Raw genomic sequence first — 19,249 nt, forward strand, 5'->3', positions numbered from 1 at the left:
TAATCGTGCTGTCAGTTTTCAAAGGGCAGCTCTCATTACACAAACTCTTGGAAACGAGAGAGCCTGAACATCAGTGTATTGTGAGGGCCAAAGAAAAATACAGAGCCAGCTGCCAAAGTCAGACATGTGTAACGGTCTCCTCTCACAGCACGTGTCACATCCATCCCACTTCCGCTGCAGGGGGGCGGAGGGGAGAGTGTTCTCTGGAACAGGAGGAGATGGGATTTGGGGAGTAAGAGGGCATGAACCCTTTACCCAGGAGACCTGCCTGTGCACTTAAGACAAGCTTTTTAGGTGTGGCTGGCTATGTTGCACCACTTCCATATCGTCACTCAGCACAGAACAGAAGATGCAGGAAGAAGTTCTTGTTTCCCATTTTCCACTGCCATTGTTGCTTCTAGAGGAGGGGTTGCTTTGTTTGGTTTTGCAAGCTGGGAGGAGAGAAAAATCTCCAGCTTGCAGCCTGCTGACTCACATGAGCTCGGGCCTGTGAGGCATGCAGAACAAGCCTCAGCTGTTACACAAAGCCTCTGTGCTTTGTAGGTGATACAGACAGCAAAATGTTGCCCTCCTATGGAGTGGCTACAGGGAGTCTGAGCAGTGGAGAGAGGGGAAGACCATGCCTGCATCAAGTCACCAAGCTGATTCAGTGCAAGATGGCTCAGGACTGAATGGAAGATGAGCTGTAATGGTTAAAAGAAACAGCCATAGGGCAGCTCCTGTCATGTCAACAGTTTAGGGAGAAGGTGTTTTGCATATCACTAAAAGTAAGGTGAGCTGAATGCTCTGAATGCAGCCAGGAGGGCACCAGTGGGGTGATGTGTTATTCTGCAACGCTTACTACAGAGTCAGGTGTTCTGGAAGGCCAAGAACCACACTACTTTTTGTTGTATTGATAGCGTTCCCTTTCTAGAAGTACTGTTGCCTTCCAGTTCAGAACGTCTTCATAGCGGTGCTCAGAGTGCATCTCCCATCACCGTTTCTCAGTGACTTGGCATCAACTTTATTGTACGAGTAGCAACTTTCATATGGTATGAGTTAGATTTGTTTTTTGCTAAAGGCTGTAGGGAGAAATTCCATTCCCTCCCATCTATATGTGTACAATTTTGAGCTGTGCTAACTGTTCCCTTTGAAGAGTCAAAAAACCTGAACTTCTGAACCACCAGTTTTCTGCAGTCATGCCAAAAGCATGTGTTGCGAGATCAGTATCTCCTGAGCTTTTCTGACCACAGATCGCAAACGCAGGTGTTTATGTCCACTGTCAAGTTATTTGTATCCTACAAGCTGCAAAATGTGGGTCTGGAGGCAAGTTTCTGAGTGTAAATTAGAGCTGATCCTAGGTGAAGTAACTGCTGCATAAGACCATGTACAGAGTGTATGCGTAGGGGGCTGCCTGGCTTTCTGGTAGATCAAAGATCTGGCTTCAAACTCGTTGCTGTAGCCACAATACGAACAGCAATACAAACTTGGAGCCAAACTACAAGTCCAGCAAAACTGTAGAAATTTCAGGCAAGTTCCCCAGTTGGTCTGGATAAGCAATAAGGAAGTCGTTTAGGCTTGCTAACCAGCCACGACTGAATCGGAAGCACTGGAAAGGTAAAGTTACGTTAAACTACAATGCATTAGGTGCTGCTGGGGCCAAGCTGTTGCAGCCTGGACCTTATACTTGGCTAAGTGCGGTACTTAAAAGTAATGCACTTCTACTGAACAGTCTAAACTCGAGAAGACTGTGAGGGATTGTGTTTCCTCTCTAGTGCAAATGGAGTTTGCCAAAGTGTTTGGTTTGCCACAGCTAATGCGGTCCTTCGCAGATGATCTGACCAGGACGATCTCTTGGATTGCCCTGGGCGACCCGATTCTGCCAGGTGCTGCTCTGGTTAGGAGCCTACCCCATGTAAATGGCACTAGTAAGTGCATTTTGGCCGTACCACCCCACCACCAGATGTGTAGCCTGAGACCAGGTTCAAGACCGTGCAGGAGCCAAGAAGATTAGAAAGTCCTTCTGATGAAAAGAGCTGAAAGTGAAGAAGGAAAGAAGAGGTCAGGCAGAGCCGAATGGCAGCTCAGACCTTGCTCAGCTTTTGGGAGAGACCTATTAAAGGAGCCAAACTGGAGAAAATGAAGTGTGAATAGCAATGCAACTTAGTCACAAATCGCAGAGGCAGTAATGGACAGAGACCAATAAAAAGGCTGAAAGAGTTTGAGAAGCAGTAAAGTAGGTTCCTATTTTGCTGTCCAGACCTGAGAAGTTTTATCAAAGCTCCCATCCCAGCAGTCTTGGCAAACACCTTGACTGCCACTGCCTCCTGGCTCGGGACACAGCCCTGTGTCCTCCCTGTTGCTCTGAGATACGAAGAGCGCAGGCCCCACGCGCTGGAGAAGAGTCCCAGCTCTCGAACCTGGCACGGAGCTGAACAGACAACACGTGCCTGCAGGCTGGGAGGCTCCCTCTTGCCAGCATGACCTAAATCATGGCTCCCCCTTCAACAGAGAGGCTGATCCCCCAAATGCCAAAGCTGTGAGCTGCATGCAAGTCCTTTCTTGCCCCCAGAGGAGCACCTGCTCCACTGCTGCCCCGTAATGACCCATGGCCTGCCATCCATCCTGGTCTGGCCTGGCAGTTGGTGTGTCTTCAGAGGGAGGGAGAAGAAAGATTTCTGACCCTTCTGCATCCAGCTGGCAGCCTGCTCACTCCATTACCACCAAGCTATCAGTCCCTCCACATTATTTTAGTTTATTTTTGACTGGGTGAGCACGTGGACTTGAGCTTTGGCGGCAGACTGCTAAGGCCTTACGCAAAGCGAACAGTTCTATAAAAATCATAATTCAGAAGGTCAAGGCTCTGTGGTCCACAATATCTGAGCCCTAAAAAAACGTGGTACTTGAACAGACTTCACCCGGACCTCGCCAGTGGACGCAGGGAAGGGTTCATTGCTGTCCACAGGTAACCAGATGGATAGTGCAAAACCCCATCAACACCAATTGCCAAAAGGTCACCTCTACAAAAATCAAGAGGTAGTTGAAGAAATGCTTACAAGTCTGTGGATGCAGTGATGGAGCAAAGTTGTCCCCTTGCTCACTGTTGTCTTGAGGTGAAAGAAAAAATGAGCGTAGCAGTTGCTTTCCCTGGCCAATCATGCAGCCATATTCCTACAGCTGGTAGTCATGGACTTTGGAGTCTGAAGCCAGTGACCAAGGTGGCTGATTTACTGCCTGATTTAAAGCGTTTTGAGGTTTTCCTCTCATTCAGTGGCCTCTTAAGCTGAAAGCAAAACTCGGCAGGGAAGGAGAAAGCAATCTTGACACCAAGCGAACCTTTGCATGAACCTCTCAGGGATAAAAGGGATAAGTTTTGTATATCTGGAGAGGCAGAATCCTTTCTGATGTGTGAAGAGGGCACAGGACAAGCCCCTGCTCATCTGTTTCTCTTTTGGGCCCAAATCTGGAAAACTGTCTTTTTGGGCTAAAAGTTGCTGCTGCCAGTAGTATTGCACCTGTTTGGGTCAGATCTGAGCTCAGTCTTAGGAGCCCCTAAAAAAGAACAGTTTGCATCTTTTTTCACTGTTGTGATTGCAGCCGATTGCTCAGTTCTGCGGAGGGTTTTCAAAAGGTCACTGTGTGTAGCAGTGAGTCACTGTAGCCGCAGCCCTGGGAGCATTAACAGTTTGAGCAACTTCCAGCGTGGAGTTTTCCAAAATATGAATGTTCAGGAAAGGAAAAAAAGACACCGAGTGTTTTTAAGGATTCAGTTTTGTAAAAGACATCTGGGTTGGAGGATTATGTTACCTAATAAGTATCTAGATCTTTTGTGCGCTGGTATTTCACTGCATATGCTGGCTCCGTCTTTCTCTGCGTTAGGATCTCCCTCCTGTGTGCCTTCACTCTTGTCCCTTTTTTTAGTGAGCCTTCAGCTTTTCAGAAGTAAAAGTTTGTAACCCTTTGCAAGGACTCCTTAAATGTCCTCCACCTCCTCCCAGCTGCTCCTTTTTCTTTTGGCTTTGCTTTAGGGATGTTATGGAAGAGCTGGGAAATATGACCTTGTTGAAGCTACAAGCAGATAAGCTGTGTTCAAATAAGTCCTTTTGCACAGAGGCAGGCAACAGCTGCTTTCCCTGCCTGGAGATGGAGGTGAAACAAAGTCACAGCTTTCAGAAAGGTCTTAAGAAAAATCCCAGCCTCCCTAAGAAACTGTCATCAAGCCAGTAACATGTGGCTTTTCTAGCACCACCAATGGTGCCTATTCCTCAAAAAGGTCAAGTGTCACAAGAAACCACTTCTTTGAAGGGCAGGATATGATAATGTGCTGGGATTTTTTCTGCTAGCCACATTTTAGGACATGACGTCGTCACCTTTGTGGTCTCACCACTGATGAGTCTGGCATGCGGGACTGCAGCAGCCTGGCTTTCCTGATAGCCAGGATGTTCAGCAGACCAGGATGTCCTAAAATAGATCTAATCCCACTTCCTAACTTCTGGTGCCCGTCTTTGCTCAGTTGCTGACCTGCTAGCCCTGTCCTCCTTCCCTTTTCTCTAGAAGGCCATACCTTCATCAAGTGCATCTTGCATACATCTCCTGGTGCGTTGTGAGCTGTGGGAGGAGGGTGGTGAGACCCTGCCCCAGCCAAGTGGGGCAGCAGCAATCTGTTCTTTAATCAAACAAATGGACTCTAATACACGTTTCTTGCCGTAACAGAAATCATACTCCAGGCAGTGGAAAGGCAGTGAAAAGATGCTGGGGCAGCTGAGTCTGCATGGTACCCTTGGCCCCAGCCCAGCAGCGGCTCTTCATGAAGTGGTGGGTCTCCCCTGTTGTACGTGGCAGAAGTGCTGGGATGAGAAGGGGAGGGAGTGGAGAGCAGCACGCGCTGCACACGCGTCTGCTGGAGATTCAGCGTGTGCCTCTGGCACCTGCGGTGAGAGGTGCCTTGGGGGTCGGTGGGAGGAGCGGCCCGAGCTCTGGGGAGGCTCTTTGCAGGTGGTGCGGATGTGGCTGCATGCCAAGGTGGGAGCGACTTCCTCGCCATTTTCCCCGTACTCTGCAGCTAGTCCCTATTAACTGCAGCCATAATCTAATAAAACATGCCAGCTTAAATACTGGCCCGTCTACAGGCCCCCTTGGTTTTCATTATGCCCATATAAGAGGAAGGAAGGAAGGAAGGAAACCTTGATGCACTTTTGTTACATGATTGGTAATTAACATAGCACAGTGCTGTTACAGGTCCCAATAAAAATAAAAAGTCTTTGCAGTTATAATGAGATATTCATGCATGGCAGCACCAGAGTATAAACTAAACTTTTATTGTATGCGTTAGTTACGGTAAATGAAGCGAAACAGGGCTAAATTCATTACGTCCCATCTCAGCTGCATCTCACAAATAACGGGCCTTAAACATTTTCATCAGAAAGTCCATTTCCTCTTGCTGCCAGCAGCAGTTAACCAGTGCTGAATATTCGCTCTGCAGAGATGGTTGAACCTGAGGGTGATATAGGACAGTGGTAAACATTTGTTAAGTAATTAATATAACCTGTTTACAAGGAGTACCCGACAGTCACAAGGCAATAAATAGTGTCTCGCACCTCTTGTCTCTGCCAGAGGGAGGGAGAGCTCTGCAGTGGAAATGTCGGTCGTGCTGCAGCACCCAGCAGGGAGAGGTCGTGGTGGATTGTGGATGGGGAAACCGAGGTGCACAGGCCAGAGCCGCAGAAGCATTTCAGTACCCGCTGCTTCCCAATGCAAGAATGCCTTGCTGACTTCGTGGCTGCGGGCCAAAGTTACGTGCCCTGGGACCAAGGCCTTTGTATCATCTGGAGCAGAATTCAGAGCCATGGGAAGCCATAGCGGGTGAAGAGGAAGAATGGATAGTCCGTGGTGGTGTTACCCGCTTGGTCTCACATGGTTAGTAGGAAGCAGGGGGCTGAAGGTCACTTTCTTGTTTCAGAGGGAAGAGGCGAGGAAGGGGGACAGCCTTCTGGCTGCATCTCTGAGGTTTGCCTGGTGAGATCCCTCAGGCCTCCTTTACTCAGAGACTTTAGGCTCATGGTGGTGTGTGTCCATCTGGGCTTTTTTTGTTGGTTTCTTGGGGGTTGGGGGGGGTGGGGTGGTGTTGAAGTAAATTTTCCAGCTGACTTTACAGCACAAAGCCTGGCATCTTCTGCACTTTTTTCCTGCTGAAGTATCTTGCAAATTGAAGAGCGCTAACTAAAAGGTTGTCTAGTTTGGCACTGGTTTCATTAGATAAAGCTAGACGTTTGTTGCTGATAATACTTCCACAAATTCAGAATTAATCATAGCATAATAGAATCTGGTAGCTTTGGTTGTTAATTCTCTATTGAGTCTGCATCCCCATGTTTATTCTCATTTGTTCTGATAAGGTCCATTGTCTCTAATATTGCTTCGTAAAGGGTAAGAAATAAATCAACGGTATTTAGCTTTTCTAACCATCTGGTCTGGCTTACATCCCAAAATCAATTTTTAGGTTGGGCACAGTTCGTGTATTTTTGCCTTGTAACAGAGAACGTCTCTGGGGAGAGAAGGGAAGGAGAAGTCACTACTAATCTTACCCCAGGGATTAATCATATTATAGATGCTACACTTTACAGTTTTTTGTTGTTGTCATAGCTTCGGTTGTCGGGCTGAGCTTTTGCAAAGTGCCAGAAGGAACTTCCTTCTCTCTATATTAATAGGATTCATTCTTTGAACAGCAATGCATTACTTTGAAGTATAAAAGCACTTGGTTTGGATGTGGAGTTTATCTGCTTTGGTAGCATTTGATCTCAACGATGTTAATCTTCAACATGTGTATACATTATAATGCACTTCTCGGGTCATTATAAAACCATCCTGTGGAGTTAAGCCAATTGTTTTTAAGAGGTGTTGTTAATGTAGTGAAATTTAATGCATTTGGGAGCTACTCTATTGCCACAGATGGGAAATATATCTTGTAAACTATAAATTTTTAAAAATGATTTAGCATCTCCATTGCTTTGTGGGGCCATGTGGCACCGAGCACGGGATAATTCCACAGCTTTCATTAAAATACACAATCATCAAACATTTAAAGTCCACGGACGATGTTTTCGGGAACTATTATAATAATTAGAAAAGGAAAATGGGTTTAATAAAAGTTGTAAACAATTATCATCAGCCAGACCTTGTCCCTTTCTGCAAACCCCATCTGCATTGCACATCTGGGCATGTGAAGCAGGGAGTAATAGTATTCCATCTCAGCTACCCTGGCCCAGAAGAGAAGACCTGCGTGTTTCGGGGTCACCCTGGGACACAGCAATGACAAAGAAATTTGAGTAGGACAAATCTGTGAAATAAGCAAAAAACCTAATAAATACCCTTCCAATCAGACATTGGTGTCCTCGCCTCCTGGCAACCGGTCGCTGGATGCTTGGGGCTCGTTTTCATAAAGCCACGCAGACTCTCTACTTTGCCAGATTGATACAAAAGGATTTCAACATCCGTGAAGACTTAGGGCCAATGTTTATTACAGCAGATGGGACACAGTGTTGCGGGGCCTGAGTGTCCCCGCGAGAGGAGGAGTCATACGTCTGAAACGAATGAAGTTTCACTGCTGTAGGCAAGAGGTGAAGGAAGATGACCACATCGGACGAGTGATTTAGAAGGGACAGTGTGCCTGTCCCTCCCTCCACATCAGGGTCCGAGAGCAAAAGCACAGGGGTGTGGGATGGGTTCATCTCTTGAAGGAGAGGGAGCAGCCAAGTGATTCAGCTGGAAGCCTGCTGCTGCCTCACCCTTCACAAGTACTTGGAGTGTGGGTTTCTTGAGCCAAGCTTTTGCTATCAGGCTCTTGTCGCACCTACCTCTGAAGCCTGGCAGATCAACTCTGTAGCTTTTTGATGCATTTCAGCTGTCAAGATGAGACATGCGAGGTTAAAATTGAAAACTCTTATTTAAAAGTAATAATGGCCAGACTCTAATCTGCTTAATTGTGCCAAGCAGTGAAATCTTTGGGTTCGAAATCATCCTTGCAAGGATAGAAAGCTGCTGTGTTGAATGAAGCAGTCTGCTAGCTCTGACAGCTGGAAAATTCTGTTGGGCTGTGTTGATCGTGAGCATTTTCTAGGTGATGAGAAGTTACAATTCCACATTACACCCAGTGGCAGAATAGTCTGAAAAGAAGAGTCACGTGATTTAGGTTTGATATTTCATGCACAGCAGCCATGATCTGGAGTCTTTCTCATCTGTATGGAGAAATGTAGTGTGTTGACACTCGGCCTCTCTGATCCCCACTTCCTATCGTACTCTCTGCAATACTTGGTAATTCCCTGATGATACGCAGCGCCTTTCTTCAAGGTGATGGAGGCGCTTGTCTTTTTGTTTAGGAAAGAAGACATTAAGATAATGTGGAGGGGAAAGAGATTCCAGTGATCTAGTGAAGAAGTTGTTTAATATGTAGCTGCTTGCTCCAGCTGAATTATGTGTACTGCTAGGTATTAAATAGGCTTTTCTTGAATCAGCAGATCATTTATGTCATTTGATATTTCATGTGGGTATCAGCCTCTTCAGGAAGAAGCCAAGGCACCAGACTGAGAGCCAAGGGCTGGCTGACTGCTTTTGAGTAACTACCACCCGGGAGAGGCCCCCATTTCAGGCAGTACTTTCAGTTGAGCTGTCCCCTTCTTGAAAAGCAGACCCTTCTCTAGGCCAGGGAACACAAAAATAGAGCTGTGGTGACCTGCCAGTCACCGGCTGCCTTCCAGACAGGCCACTAGCAAGGTTTGCATGAGGGAGCTTTGCTAGAGCTATTGCTGGATGTCACCCTGCTCCGCTGCCCCCACACTTGGGCTTTTCCCACCCACACCACCCCAAGGGTATATAACCATGCAGCTGTGACCTGTGCATTCGCACGGGAAGGCAAACAGGATTGGGGGGGAAGCAACCCCTTTTTTGCTTTAAATTGAGGGTTATTCAGCTAGGTCTGGCAGCCTAACTCTAAATATGAGAAACCAGGGCCGTTTCATCTACTCCTGCGCGCTCTTCCCACCTCACAATCCAGGCTGGATGCTGAGTCCTGACGAAGGGCGAGCACCCCGAAGGGAGCGGATGCCCGTGGCTGGGACCAGCCTATGCGTGTGCCTGAGCGCAGCACAGCCCAGCTCTTGAGCATTGCGTTTGGGCAGTCTGTTGGCTACTGACCTAAATTGGGACTGAGCAAAGAGAGCAAGCAGCTGCCCCGCCACTGTTGCTCTGTTTTCAGCGTGGATCGAGCCTCCCTAATCCCCTCGGATTTTGTATCTACCAAAACAGCTTGGGCCCATCAGTAAATTGCAGTGGCATATGGTCCAGGTTTATGAGTAATCTGGCACACGCTTAAGGCAAGGAGGACGTCATCCTTCAGCAAATACAGAAAATATTGTGGGGCTTTTTTTTTTATGACTATATTTAATATAGTTGATGAGAAAGCTGTGAGAAATGTTTACCTTTTAAGCCAGTCCTATTTAAACTTCAGCTGCTGGCTGAAGCAGCTACGTAATGGGAAATAAATATAGATAAAAGGGGAGTCCCTTTGTCCTGCAAACGTTTTGTTGCTTAATACTGACCCCATGGGTGCGTTTGGGGCTAGAAGGGAAGGTGGTCAGCTGGTGCCACCAGTCACCCCGAACACATCATCTGGGTGAGGGAGGTACCCAGTGTCACATTGGCCACTTAAAAAAGTCCTCATCGCCTCCGTACAGGTGAAGAAGTTCCTCTAGATGTGGCATATGCCAGAGGGCACAGCCTCATCCCTAGGAGGGAGAGGAGTAAAATGCAGTTTGGGCTGCTTTGGGAGAAAAAGGCCTGATCTTGGACAGCTCGGTGGCCTGACCTTGTTAGATGATGGCAGTGGATGTCCCAGCTCAGTTTCCAGCTGTTCTGCAAGGGTATTGAAATACACCATCCAGTGTGAATTTACTCACCGTTGGCTTTGCCTGGGCAACTCATCTTAAAGATTTCCAGGTCCTGGTCAAGTAAACCTCTATGCTACAGTCCTGTCTTGGCAGGAAGATGAACACTGCGAGTGGTTTCAGCTGCCATTAGGCAGCGTGACAGCAGTTCTGGAAGGTGCCAGCAGGGCTGGAGGCGTCCATGGGCTCAGCCGACGCTCCCCCAGAGACATCTGCCCCTCTCTTGGCCCTGCGTCAAAACTGGGGCATCTCTGGGGAAGTGGGGAGGACGTGAGAGATGGAAGTGGCTTTGTTGGGTAAAATGCTGCAACAACATTATGAGAGCTTTTCCTTGGCACTTAATTTGTCTCTCCAGGTCTTACGGTGACACTGCTTTTCCCTTCAGCTGGGATGCAGAGCTAATAGCTTTTCTTCTCTCCTCCCCTTTCAACTGCTGTGGGCTCTGGATCCCTGTTCTGCAGAGGGCTTTCACTCTTCCCAAGAGTCATCTTTCCTCAATATGTTTGAGAGCCCCGCTATAGGAAACCTCACACTTGCCAGCTCTTCCCTAATTCTGTATTACCAGCCTCCCTGTGCTATGTAATACTTTGGCAACATAAAATGTTTTCTTTGATTGCATAGGCATGGCCTGCAGGTGCAACATCAAAGGAGTAAGTCATCTCCAAGGTGAGGGTTCAAGCATCCTTTCCTGTGACCTGGTCAGCAGCGTGGGGAATGGAGAAGAGAAGGTGGCTGGCTCAGAGCTACCACTCTTCTGCATTTAGCGCCTGTTGGGCACAGGTTAGACCTCACCTTTGCAGAGCAAATGGGCTGCAACGTGCTTCCAGCCCGCTGCATCCCCCAAGTGATTAGCCAGGACCAGGGCTGCCACAGAAGCAGGATAAGGTGCTGTGTTCAGTCTGCTCTGTCAGAGGCAGAATTGCCCATCAGCAGTCTCTTTCAGTGTGTTTGTGGCTGCTTCTCATCACAAAGGGTGATTAAAGAGATGGTGAGTGGCAAGTGTTTAATTGTGAAGACCAGGGGCTGCGCAGGGTGTAGTGATGGCAAGGAACAGCTCTGAGCTGCGGGGTCCACTGTCTTCTGCCGCTGCTGACTTTCACCTGGAAGCACCCAAAACTTCAAGGAAACTTTAGCCTCTCTAATCAAACCAAAGAAACGGATGAGCCTTTTCGCAGGGGTTTGAAGCGATGAGTTTGCACCAGAGAGTTTACAGCTCTTATAAAACAAAGAAATTAGATCTCAAAGACTAAAATCATTATTAAGTGGTCAGGCCAAAGTGTGTTTACTTTCTCAGGTGCTCATTTTTTTTTCTCAGGTGCTCCTGTTACACATAATGGCAGAACTTCACCTATTTCTCCAGTTGCTTCTAAAAAAAAAAATAAGGAATTTTTCATGTAAAGAAAACAAAATGGCTTGAGAAAACAGGTTTTATACCATTTTTATGCATCAGAAGAATCAGAAATGGCATGTTTCCCTTTCTGGAGAGAGCCTTTAACCTCAGCGCTTGTAAAGCTTTGGAAGCAAAGTCCAGCAACCAAAGAAATGAGTAAAAGTCTTTCAGCTGACTTACACAGGCTGGATTGGACACAAACATTGTGTCAAATAATACTGCCCTGTAAAATTAAAAAAAGGGAACTTTTGGTGGTTATCAGATGGCCTGTTCAGAGGAAATTATTTGAAATAGCAAAGCCACTCCATCAGCTGGTTTGATTTACTTACAGATACAGAAATGTTAGTGGCTCGTTTCAGAGAAGTCCTGCAGTCCATATGTTTGTAGCTTTAGAGGGAATTACCATAAAGCTTGGTTTAGAGGAACCTGGGAAGCTTACCGTGATCTTTTTGTACAATGACCGCAGAATGTATTGGCACATCCGTGCCTCACCTTAAAGGGCTGAGGCCAGGGGGCCTTGGCCCAGTACGTGCATCTCCTTTGGTTTTGCTGGAGAAAACAGAGGGACCTGATCTGTGCATCGGGACAGGTTGGGACAGGAGAAGAGGGTAGCGCTAGGAGGTCTTGAACTGAAGGTTTTCTGGGCGTTGCAGATACCCAGCGGGGATGCACGGGACAGCCAAATTCAATCCCTTAGCACCGTGGCTAGTCAGCTGGCAGCCACAAGGAGGAAAGCTGTAGCAGCATTTTAGTGACTGGGTTATTGCGTCCACGGTAGTATTTTACGTTCTAACGAGGGGATAATCAAACCTTGCATATCAGGGAAGAAATAAACTTTGCATGGACTGGAAAGCATTGTGCAGCTTGCTCCTGTGTTCCGTGCCCTGCGTGATGGTGCTGCAGGGGGATGGCTGCGTGACTCCCTGGAAAATACCAGGGAGAAGCCGAAACAAAGCACAGGATTTTCTGACCTATTTTTTGCAAGCAGGAAAAATAGTTACAGAGCTTGGTTGGGATTTATGATGTGCTGTGGCCACCGCGTCCTCCTTAAAAACTGATTATGGCAATCGAAAATATTTCCCAGTAAGTGCAATGGTCTCCAGCTGCCATCGGTCCCCATGCTCACTTTCCCTGTGTACTGCCAGAGGAAGTACCAGGGGATGCAGAGATGCAGTTGGGATGCAGTTTACCCAAATCCCAAGGAATCTGTTCTACAGAGTTTCTAACCACAAAGTGAAAACACTTTGATAAATCTATTTAAATAAGAGCAAGTGCATTGCTAGCGAGGCTGACAGGGCTCTGTGTGCAGTACTGCTGAGCCTTGGGGAAAGGATGTGGAATACATCGGCGCAGCGGAAGAGAAGGAGAATTTGAGTGTCAGCTGGGGGGCTTGGGTGCTTAACACTGACCCTGAGTGTTCTCTGCCCCTGCTTGCTCTGTGGTTTGTGAAGAAATTCCAAGTTCTCCTGGGAGAGCCTCCATGCTGTCAGCCCCTTGCTTTCAAACCCTGGTAACAGGGCCTCAAGCAGCTTATAAATAGCTTAAACCTTGGGTTTTTAAAACTTTAAACAGTGCCTTTGGGATTGTATTTGTTCAAATCTTATGTATCTAGGTGACTCAGATTTTGAGCTCTTTGCTGCAATCTTTGAAGTAATACACTGTGCAGTTTAAAAGAAGCTTTGCTTTTTAAGTGGAAACTGATTTTTTTAAGGCTGGGGATTGTGGTTTTTATTTTTTTGTTTTGCATAGTCCAATTCTGCACGTTGGAAATGAAAGAAAATATTTCGTGTTAAAGGGTGGGATCGAGACCATGTGATCTCAGCAGCAAGATATAAAAATGCCTGTGTCGGGGTCAGGGCATCCCTGAGCTGCTAATTGTGGCCTGGGAGAGTATGCAGGGAAAATATATATGCTGGCACTGTTGTCATAGCCTTGTATTTTTATGCTGCTCCTGCCATGTGTCACTGTGACAGGAAGCTGGACTAGATGGATGTTTGATCTGAACCATTACCGCTGTAGTGGTATTTTTGGGGGTCTTAATAATAACCAGTCTGTATAACTTGGAAGATGAGAGGTGATGGAGCGGTCCCTGAGCTCATTGTCCTCCTGCCAGAGCACTTGTCATCATCGCTCTCCACCTTCTTTGTCTCGGTAGACGGCAATATATCTTGTTATATAGTGTTTAGAGGAAGTACGTTAGCCATGTCTTGCTATAGTAGGGCTTTTTGGTCAAAATGTAACGGGCATCTCTGTATCAAGCATAAACAGTCATCAGCAGTACCTACCTGTAACAGGGCTGGCAGGGACACCTTCTTTGCAGAAGGGTCAGATGGCATGGGGAAGGTGCTCTGGTATGTGTTTGGTTTGTAAAAGAGGAGGGACTGGTTCCCTAGGTTTTATTAGCTGTGCCGGCAACAGGGAGCAGATGGGGTTATGCCTTTTTGTGCCACACTACTAGTTCATTAACGGCATTTTTCCAGCCGAGCAAGAGACCTCATTCCAATTCAGCCGTTTTGTGGCAAGTGGGCGAACCTTAGAGCAGGGGGTGCAGCGTCCCAGTGCACATGCTCTCCGCTGTGGAACTGGCAGTCCCTTCCGATTCTTCCATTTCTGAAGCAAATTGCTGGAGCTCCAAGCAAGGAGCTTAAGTTTTCTGTAGTCCCTAGAAAACGAAGGGCATCTGCTCACAGTTCTTATTTTAAGTGTGTGTTGACAGGATCTTCACATGCTCCGTTGCTTTGCTGCTGATTTCTTGTTTGCTTGGATTGATCAGGGACACGGCCCTGCCTCACCCTGCCAGGTTGCTTTGGGCACGGCAAAGGCCCTTCTTGCCCCTGCCCTGCTCACTGACGGGGGCACAGACATCTTGCGAGGTCCCTGCGTTACAGCTGGCTTCCCACTCTGTCAGGGCAGTCGCTGCTGCACGGCTCCTCTGTGTGCAGGAACCGGCCCTGCAGCGAAGGGGGAACGCTGGAGCCACATGTCGCACCTTGGGCATCGAGAGGGGGACGACCTCACGCCTGAAAAACAGTCAACACGTTCTTTCCCTTCTTGCTGCTGTCTGTGTGAGGAAGGAAACAGCATCACACAGATGGTTTTGCCAGTATTTTCTAAAGCAGTTTGTATCTGAGCAGGGGGAAGGCCTGGAGCAGCAGGTATGCAGCAGAGCTGTGTTCTGTGGCTGTTCATGCAACTCTCCATGCAACTCTCCTTTCTTTATATGGGTGGGACTTCACCGCGTGATCTTCCCAGCTATGATGACAAGACAGTATTTCTTCCCTGAGACATTTCAGTGGTGGTGCGAAGCAGTGAATGCCTGGTGGGATGAAGCAGCACAACTCAAAGAGAGAACAAAAGGCGCGATCTGTGCCTCCCGGATCTCCTAGAAGCCTCTCGTGATATCTAACCTGTATTTTCCAGGTATTTAACTTCATCCATTGCTTGTGCATTTACTTTTCACTACCCTTGACAAGTTTCATACACCACGGATCTTTGCATCCTTCAGTCATTTTTAACTGTTTAATACTCAAGACTTGCTATCACTGATCACAAAATTACCAAGACAGTTTTTCACCAATTAAAGCTCTAGATATCATGAAACTGTTGTCTCTCTTGAGGTGACGAAACCAATCGTCACAAGAGGTCAACATTTACTTGAGTTGCCACGCAGTGGTGCATGAGATACTGTGGTTAGTCGTCCCTGTTTATTCCTGAGGAAATTGTGGTAACTCAGTCGTTCCCCTGGGCATTTATTGGAGGAGATGGAGTTTAAAAGAGCCCAGAGAAGTTGGCAATATCACACAGTTTTAGGGAAAATTATGCCACGCTCTAGGCAAAGTTTTCATCAGTGAAGCCAACTCATGATAATGAGAAATTGGATGATAGAGAAGAAAAATGGATACGGAGAAGAAAGGCAGGGAAAAATGTTATATACTGTTGTCTCTATTGTGCACATAAACAGAGCTAGTAAAAATAGTTCCATGTGGTTTCATTTGTCATGCTGATAGTGTTCCTGGGCAGCACCTGTTGTGCAGCCTTCCAGCTGGATCTTGTTGGAAAGCTGTGTCTTCGTGTTGTGGTGGGATGTGGCACCTCAGCGTGCCTGAGCCGGTACCCAGGGCTTTGTGTCCGCAGGGAATAAATGCCAAAGTGGCGGAGCCATCGCATGCGGAAATTTTAGAATAAGGGAGAGCAGCAGCAGTTGCAGTTTATGTGTGGACAACCTCTGTAAGGCGGCAAGTCCAGAGAGGCACAGTTAACAAGGGGTTTCTCTGCTCACCCCTGCAACTGGGGCATCTCCCTGGTCTTACCTTCGCTTTTAACCGCTCGGGGTCCTGGGTGCAAGCTGACTGCGTTAGAGACGAGAGCCTCTTTCTGCGTTTTTTGGGTTAACATATGGCAGGTCACACCTTGCAGAAGAAATTATGCTCTCCTGCTGTAAGAGGATTAAGGATGTAGGAGGGTTATGCTGACTTGCTTGGCAGAACGGGAAGCGAATGGGAAGCCTGTAACTTGAGGGACATTTCTGCCGTGTTACTGAGCAGCCGGCAGTGGGGTGCTGTGAAAGGCGCTCTGACAGGCACGGGCTCAAGAGGCAGCTGAGCAGGGTGACAAAGTGCCTCTCCCGCAGCTTCATAAGAAATGGGCTGGAGGCAGAGACATTTAGGAATGCAGCCCTGAACAAAACAGAAGGAAAACAAAGTTCAACAGCAAAGGAATTGAACATGGGCTATCATCATTCAAAATATATAAGCGCATGCCCTTGTTCTTTCAGGCCGCAGGAGCTCTTAAGCCCCTGGGTTGAATCTCCAGCAAGTTGATTTAGAAATTAAAAAATCAGGAGGCCTGTTTAACAGGGAGGCTGTGGATATATGGGGCTTCTTTGAGGAAAAGTATGTCTCTAGGGCCAATTTAGGTACCTGCAGGTCACTATGAAACCCTAGAATTCAGTGTTCCATGATGCTGTTGTTTTCCTTATATGTTGTTGTTCTTATTCTCTGGAGAATGTAAACGGGAAAAGTCAGTATTTAGCAATACCGAGATACCGGTCTTAGCCAGCTCTAGCGTCAGCCATGTATTGCACAATCACAGCAACCGGCAGCTAAACCTTGTCTCAGTTTCTTCTGTTTGGCGCTGCTTTCTCCTGTGTATTTCATCAGAGGAGCACAGGTTATGGCAACACTCAGAGTATGCCCAAATCGCAGGGAGGTGTGGTACTCCTCACCCGCTAATGCATTGCAGCAATGGTCAGCGCCAACGACTTTTCTCCTTGGCAAGATCAGCCCTAAGACAGCGGAGATTTGTGAGTCACGTGTGAAAACCCTCCCAGCCTGCTGGCCATCGGGGCTGCATCACATGGGAACAAGCCGAAAGTCGGATTGTTCCCATGACGCCTCAGCAGGCTGTGTCCCTCCCGTCCCTCACAGCCACGCCTTTGGCAAGTCCCTTGGCCAGCGCCTGCCGTGACCCTCGTAAGAAACAGGCCCCCTGCACCAAATTTCGGCCAGTCCCTGTGCAACAAGATCATTTCCACTCCTGAAAACTGTTGAGCTCACGGGGAGTAATTCTCAAGAGCTCTTAGCACTGGTTTGGCTGTGGGCTGATGTCTGTGGTGAAGTCCCATTTATTTCCAAGCTGCAGCGTTAAGCTTTGGTGAAAAGCTTCTGAAAATCCTGTCTGAAGCAGTTTTTCACCAACACCCGCTAACAGATTGTTGGGGTGGAAAAGGGAAAGGGAAATCTCTGCACTGTGTGACTCCCAGGAGCCACCGCCTGTCCGACCCGTCCTTCAGCTTGCTTTGGGTAGGACGTAGCATGGGCTGGGGGTGTACGTTCAGTGAGTTGGGCTGGCGGAAAGGGGGAAGATGCAGCCTGTTATCTCTTGAGCTCTGTCTTTAGCTTTGCTCGTGCTGTCCTTCTAGCATAGGCATTGTGGGAATTTCAGGAATAGAATGAAGACAGCTCCGGAGGCTTGGGGGCCGGAGAGGGTCAGAGCGTTATCTCTCTGCAGCTTATACCAGTACCCGCAGGCCCACTGTGTATGCTTGAGCCTCATGCAGTGCCATGGGAAACCCTGGCACGAGGCAAAAGTCAAAAAGCTTTTCACGAGAGGAAGCAGAATAGCAGCATTCTCTTAGGTGCAGGGAGAGAGGTAGGTTTTCCAGCCTGAAGTCAACTTAGAAATTCGCTTTCACTCTCTCTCTGTAGAGGTTGGTTTGGATTGGGACCATCCCCTGTGCAATATGTTTAAAATGGGATGTTTTCTCCCTTCCCTTGGAAAACTATGCGGAATAGGAAGGTAAAATAGGGAGTCAACGTGCCCCTCGCGTGCTGAGCAAGTGACTTAGCTTGTGGTGTGTTGTTGTGCGGCACGGTGTTGTGGCAGCCTGCCACATGTAGACTTATGAACCCTATAGCTGCGCCAGAGCGTGCAGCCTTGTAATCCCACTGGTACGGCAGTGGGAGCCAGAAGCATGGCCCTGAGAGCCTCTCCTTCCGTTGACAGCCATAACTAAACTGCACATCTAACTGTGAGCTGAGAGCGGCTGAAGTATGTAAATAGCTCCCTGAAATGCAGCTGTGGTGGCTTCACATGGGAAAGCCACCTTGTTTCTCTGCTGTGCCCAGTTAACGCAGGAAGGGGGAAAAGTGGCGTTTCCAAGAAAGTGTGGGAGCTTCTGAGTAATTCTGGCCTTAAAGATACTTTATTATAGGTATCATCGCATGAAAAAAAATTCTCTTTTGTCAGACTGGCGTGTCTCAGCCTGTGCCTGTTGCCCTTGATGTTCTGTTTTTATCTCACAACTTGATGACTCAGAATTTGTATTTGGAGCTGTGCACATGCGCAAAGTGTCCTGCTGCTGCTGCAGGACACGCACGCTGGATCCCTGAAAGCTGAAGGAGTTAAACTGCTTTCAAATCTGCCTATTCGTGCTAATAAAGTACCTTGGAGCTGGTCCAGCAGGCAGACACCTGGGTATTATTCGAGCATCTGACACCCCTAGAGAACCAGAGCCTTGATGAGCTTTATACACTCAGAAATCTTGGAAAAGAAAGGAGGCTTTCCATAGAAAATGGATTTTCAGGGCCAGCTGAAGGACATGATGTTCAAGATCATTGCTTTAAAATAATTTCAGCTGCAGTTAATGTGAAGCAAAGAAGAAAAGAAAACCCAAGACAGTGAAAGGATAATTAATTCTGAGTTTGAACTGCAATTTGAAAGGGCTATATTGTGAAGTGACCCTTTACCAACTTATATCTGAACTGGCTCTTATCATAAAACCCTTTTACAGATGAAATGTAGTGTTGTTTTACTTTTATACCATATGTTTGTTCTTCCCTAGTATTATAGAGTGACCTTGAATTCAAACCTTGCCTGGAAGAGACCGATGTCGCGAGGGGGTACTACAGCAAGCCCCGAGAGCACAGGCACAGGCTTTGCTGCAGCAAAGATCTGTCCAGAGCCAGCGCAAGTTTCCCTTGGTCTTGCAGCATGGCAGCTGGCTGTCCCCTGAGCTTGTCTCAGAGGTGGTCCTTCATCTTTGCTTCTTTCTTCCTCCTTTCTCCCCAAATAACCGTAACGCGCCTTTGCCAAGACAAGTCTTGCAAAGCACATTTTGACCATTCAGCCAACCCTTTGGGGAGCTACAGTGTCCCCACTCCCACAGGGGTCTCACCCCATAAAGTTTCTTTTCTCCAAGGCAGCTTTCAGCTCTAAGTGAACTTACGTCAATAGATAACGCTCTCTGGCTCCAACCTCGTCTACCTACTGTGTCTCCTCCGTTTCTAGTACATTTTGCACTAAATTTCTCCAGAAGCTTAGAAATGTTTTTTATGAGGAGACGTTCCAGTGACTAAAGCCTGTACAGAATATGATGTTTATTAGTGGGTAATTCCACTGTAATTTGAAAAATATATATTTCTGGCCTACTTATTCTTCCTCAGCT

The sequence above is a fragment of the Aptenodytes patagonicus genome, chromosome 4, assembly GCF_965638725.1.
Source record: "Aptenodytes patagonicus chromosome 4, bAptPat1.pri.cur, whole genome shotgun sequence".
Taxonomy (NCBI): Eukaryota; Metazoa; Chordata; class Aves; order Sphenisciformes; family Spheniscidae; genus Aptenodytes; species Aptenodytes patagonicus.